We start from the raw sequence: 6,080 nt of genomic DNA, 5'->3' as shown, positions 1-6,080 counted from the left end.
CAGCGAGGGCCTCCTAGGCCGGCTCGGGGGAGCCCTCTGCTGCCGAGACGGCGTCGGTGCAGGCGGGAGGCTCCTATCTTCCTCAGCGCTCCCTGCTAATAACAGAGGGCGGTGGGCCTACATCCCCTCCGACATTTCTCCCATGAAATTAGGGACGTCCCATTCCATACCCTCCAACATTTCTCCTAAGAAAATAGGGACATCCTACCACCCCTCCAACATTTCTCCCATGGAAATGGGGACGTCCCATTCCATAATGATAATTTTACTATTTATACCTCACCCATCTGACTGGGTTGCCCCAGCCACTCTTCCAACTATATGTAAATACACAACAAAACATTCAACATTTTATTTTATTTTAAACCCCTTCCCTATACAGGATTGCCTTCAGATGGCTCAGGGGTTGGATAACTCCATACCCTCTGACATTTCTCTGATGAAAATAGGGGTGTCCTAAGGAAAAGCGGGACATTCCGGGATCAAATCAGAAAATAGGGACACTTGCAGGGTCTGGGCATAGAAGCCAACTCCTAGGGGTTGAGATCTCTTCAGTACCCCCCAATAAAATATTTAAGTGGGCTAAGCACCCCCCCAAAGTTAATGGGCATTGCCATTCAAATGGTGTGTCTGGGGTGCCAACTTGAATAAAATATTGGGGGGTGGGAGCTCCACCCCACATAATCACATGGCTTCCCTCTCTCTCTGAATGGCAATGCCCATTAACTTGGGGGGCTCAAATATTTTATTGGGGGGGGGTCAAAGATTCCTCGGCCCCTTAGGAATTGGCTCCTATGGTGTGTACGCACTGCATCTTCTGATTATGTGGGGGAGGGCTTACCTGCCCCCCCAAATTTTTTTTTAAAGTTGGCACCCCTGGCAGTTTCTAGAGGCCCAGGAAAGAAGCTACTACCATTCCTAGCTTTGGCCATATTAGACAAACCACCTCCTCTTTATTTTCAACCAATTTTCTGTCCTTCCCCCTCAACCAACTTTCCAAGAACCACATTTCCTCCCTCACAAGAGGAAGGCAGGCAGGGAGCAGGTCTAGGTCACTGGGGCAGTGTGCACAGCCAAGGGGAATTGGGAGTAGTTATGACTTCACTTCCTGCCCTCTCGAGTCGGTTTCCTGCATGCCCGGATACGTGGAAACAAACCAAACAAGGTCAAAATGCAAGACCTGTTCATTCTCTGCAGGCAAACTGCCCATCTTCCTGCCTTCCTGAGACCCCTTTCCCCTTGCCAGCCCCCTCCCCCCAATCCAACAAAGGCTTGCCTTTCTGCTTACCTTCCAGCTAAAAGGGCGAGAACTAGCTTTCCCCCTTCGAAAAAATTGTGCTTCTTATGAAGAGTTGGATTATTTTCACCCGCAACAGTGGGCAGGCAACCAGAAAACATTAAAAAGGGGGGGGGGGAGAAAACACCTTCTCCAGTATAGGGCTAAGAGCCAATACAAACACAAAACACCTCAAGTTTACCCAGGCGTGTGTGAAGCATAACCCAGGCCCCACCTTTAAGGTTAATAATGTGGCATTGCAGGAGAGGTACAGGGAGGCGGGTGGCTCTGTGGTCTAAACCACTGAGCCTTTTGGGCTTGCCAATCAGAAGGTCGGTGGTTCAAATTCCCACGACGGGGTGATCTCTTGTTGCTCTGTCCCAGCTCCTGCCAACCTAGCAGTTTGAAAGCACACCAGCACAAGTAGATAAATAGGTACCACTGTGGCAGGAAGGTAAACGCCGCTTCTGTGCGTTCTGTTTTCCGTCACAGTGTCCCGTTGCTCCAGAAGTGGTTTAGTCATGCTGGCTACATGACCCGGAAAGCTGTCTGTGGACAAATGCCGGCTCCCTCGGCCTGAAAGCGAGATGAGCGTCACACCACATAGTTGCCTTTGACTGGACTTAACAGTCCAGGGACCGTTTACCTTTTACCTAATCCATTGTGCTACCAGTTGTTTCGGTGTGCATTGTGAATTTGTGTTATGTGTAGACCACTCTTCTTGAAGTGAATTCACATAAGGATGCGCAGAAGAATTGCTGCTCCCTTTTGTCACCAATGTATGACACAGTGCCAAATTGAGGATGGCGGAAGAGCAATGTGTTGGGCAGCGATCATCACCTGTTCCAATCAAGAGTAGCCGGTGGTTGGTGCAAATAATACTGGCAACATGTGTCTGCTGGCCCCTGCCTCTTTTCTACTATCGTACAAGGGCAACCGGTGAAGTTGCTTTAATTATTTCCTCTACAAAGTCAGCTCCTTAACTTCTCACAAAAACCTTCACGGCCTGTGCAGGTAAACCGTAGCTTTAGGAACAAGCGTGCCATGTGAGGGGGAGCAGGAAGAGAATTGCTTCAGAGCAGACAAGTCATCTTTACAAGAACACCCCTCTCTGTGCAGTGCACAGGCCATGCCAACCAAGTAGCTGTGCTGCAGGGGGCTTGCCGCAAAATATGGAGGTCAAAATTTATGTTGCTTAATAAGCTTCGTTTCAGGCTCAATATACATGAGCAATTGTGCAACCACCTGTTTTAAGGCAAACACATATGTAAGTATATAAACCATGTGTCTGAAATAGTACAGGAGAGCAACCATGAAGCCATTTCGACTCTCCCAAATTGACCTCAAATATTTCTTTGCAAGGAGGAAGGAAATGGGAAAAGCTTTCCAACTGTCTTTGGACTGTAGGGGCTTACACCTCCCTGCAAATACAGTCTGGCAAGTTATCTGTTAAGCTGAGCGAACTATCAATATTTGTAAGAGATTCAGAAACTAAAGTATTTACCATCTCCAAGGAATGGCCCGGCTACCCAGAAAATGCAATTAAGTAAGGCATTATCGGGTATTCTAGCAGACAGGAGAGAAGCAACACTCTCAAATTTCTGCTGGAGACCACCTCCTTCTGTGATGTATGTACCGGTATGATGTTTTGGGGGGTGGTCTTGGGTTACAGGGTGGGCAATTTCAAATGTCTTTATAGGGGCTTGCACACCATTGTTCAGGCTTCTCCTCCCCCGTGCATGTGTTGAGTGGGGTCCCTGTTGCAACAGTTCCTTTAATAAAGACCAGGCTTACTAGCCGCCTTGCTTCTCAATATACTCTGGTTGGGCTGTTATTTTTCTCCTACCAATAGGGAACCCACTTAAGGACTCTCTCTTATGGGTTATTGCAGAGTCTGTATAAAGGGAGCAATTTTCTTATAACACTCTGGAGGCTTAAACCCACCTTTAATCCCAACCTGCACCATGGGACCAAGTTTAACATTGACTTGCGCATGTGCTTCTCTTTCTTCTTTTCTCTCTTAGAACAGGGAGGCATAAAAGGCAGCCCCAATTCCTCTGTTGGACTCCTACCTCCCATCAGCCGAAGCCAAGATGGCCGACCGTCAGGGATAATGGGAATTGTGTAACATGAGGGAGTGAGGCCATGTTTCTCACCCGTCCAAAATGAGCCAATACCAAAAAGGTCAAGGCTCCCATGCCAGTCACAGATGTGTAGGCAAGATGTCCCCACCCTATGAGATATAACAGAGCCATTCTCCTGCTTTGCACTGGGGTGTTCCCAGTCACAGCCCAGCCCTAGACAAAAAGAAAATGGGGCATGAGCGGTGTGTTGGTCTCAACCCACTTGCTAAAATACTAAGGCAGGGGTAGTCAATGTGGAGGCCTCCTGATGTCGTTGGACAACAACTCCCATCAGCCCCAAGCTGATTGACAACTGTCTATCAAGTCAATTGTCAGGGATGATGGGAGTTGACATCCAACAATTTCTCCATGCCAGTTTACAGCCCTTGGACGGTCCGGGAATCAGCATGTTTTTTCATGAGTAGAATGTGTGCTTTTATTTAAATGCATCTCTGGGTTATTTGTGGGGCCTGCCTGGTGTTTTTGCATGAGTAGAATGTGTGCTTTTATTTAAAATGCATCTCTGGGTTATTTGTGGGGCATATGAATTCGTTCATTTTTTTTTCTTCCAAAATATAGTCCGGCCCCCCACAAGGTCTAACGGACGATGGACCGGCCCACAGCTGAAAAAGTTTGCTGACCCGTTTTAAATAGTAATTTGTAATGGGAGTAGCTAGCTACTTAGCTTAAAGATGCAGAAAAATCACCCTGCCTTATATAATCTGGATCGGCTGTTGTGACTCAAAACAGTCCTTGCTTCATTTGCGGTATGACAAACCACAAAATCCAGGGTGCTCATTTGCATGGCAAATGCCTCGCTTCCCCATTAAATAATGACCCAATATTCAAATGCACAAACACACACGACGTAACCGGCTGCACATGAATAATGCTCTTCAACAAAGTGTAAAGATCAACAAAGTAAAAACAAAATAAAATAAAAAATTCCTTCCAGTAGCACCTTAGAGACCAACTAAGTTTGTTCTTGGTATGAGCTTTCGTGTGCATGCACACTTCTTCAGATACACTGAAACGGAAGTCACCAGACCCTTAAATATAGTGAGGGAGTGGGGAGGGGTATTACTCAGAAGGGTGGTGGGAATGGGTGATCGGCTGATAGGTGTGGAAAACCTGTTTGTATATTGAAGAGCATTATTTATGTGCAGCCGGTTACGTCGTGTGTTTGTGAATGTATTTCACATAACCTTAGGTTTGATGTTGGTTTCCAATATTCAAATGAACAGGATTACAGAGGCTCAGAAAGGGAATCTGAGACTCTCTCTATGAAACATTCATTGAGTAACAAACAAATGCTCGGGAGATACAGCTAGCTGGAAAGTTTTCTCTCTACCGGGTCAGGACAGACATCATCTTTTTTTCCACAGCCTCCCACAACACAAAAGAAGCACCTAGAGAGAAGAGGGGAGATAAAAGAGGACTAGGCAATTTATTGCTTACATGGATACGAGCCCCATGGACAGTATAGTACTGAGATCGGACTAGTCGCTACATGAAGCAAGAAAGGTAGGCAGGGGTCACAAGTCTCCATTTCGGTTGGGCCCCTCTGAAGCGGGGCCTGCAATCCGCAATAGATTCCTGCAACAAAATAATTCATTCTCACACAACCCTTCCCCTCCCAAGCAGTGGTGAGGATGCAGGACTTGTGTGTGTGCAGCCTCCTATGTTCAGCTCCGGCTATGAAATTTATGGAGATTATAGTTGCCACAATAACAAGAGCTCAGCAATCTCCCGTTCTTCAAAATCGCCCGCGAGGGGCACCCATGTGGCTTGAAGCAAACGTCTGCATTTTCTGCAAACAAGGGGCATAGGCAGTTGTGGTCTAGCCCGGCACACATACATACACACTGCAAAACAATGGTGCCACAAAGACAGGGAGGAAAAAGACACACACACACACACACACACACACACACACACCAGCAACTGCTACCATAAAACTCAAAAGACACAACTGTAAAATGGCCACTCCCATCTGGGCTGGTAAATTTGATACCTCTCTGCTTTCCTGCCCTTTAGGCTCAAACTGGGTAATTGACATAGAGCTTCCACATTAACAGAGAATTAAAATAAGGGATTCAACTTCCTCATATAATTCCTATCCAGCACTGGGTATAGCGTCCTGACAAACTGGAGAACACAGGCTGGCATCCAAACACTGAGAGATGCCCAAATGATGCACTCCTAGTAAAGGGGGCTGATTCCCATTGCATCATTTTTCCACATTAACCGTGTTCTAACATGCCTCTGCCATTCCCCAGATTTAAAAAATATATACCTCCATATTGAACAGATTCACCTTCCAAGCCACCCACCCAGGTAACGGGAGATCTTCCTACAAGCTGGGAGTATCTAGAGCAGTAGTCAATGTGGTGTCTGTTCTCCAGCTGTTCTTGAACTCCAACTCAGCCAGGGATGATGGGGGGGGGGACATAGTTGAGCAGCACCTGAACGACACCACGATGGCTCCCTCTGATCTAAAACAGCGTTTCCCAAACTTGGGTTTCCAGCTGTTTCGGACTACAGTTCCCATAATCCTTGACCACTGGGTCCTGCTAGCTAGAGATGATGGGCGCTGTAATCCAAAAAAACAGCTGGAGACTCAAGTTTGGGAAACACTGATAGAGTGTGGAGAGCAAAGCAAGTTATACAGGCTGTGAAGT

The sequence above is a fragment of the Lacerta agilis genome, chromosome 2 (genome assembly GCF_009819535.1).
Source record: "Lacerta agilis isolate rLacAgi1 chromosome 2, rLacAgi1.pri, whole genome shotgun sequence".
In the NCBI taxonomy this organism is placed as follows: domain Eukaryota; kingdom Metazoa; phylum Chordata; class Lepidosauria; order Squamata; family Lacertidae; genus Lacerta; species Lacerta agilis.
This window is presented reverse-complemented; position numbering follows the sequence as displayed.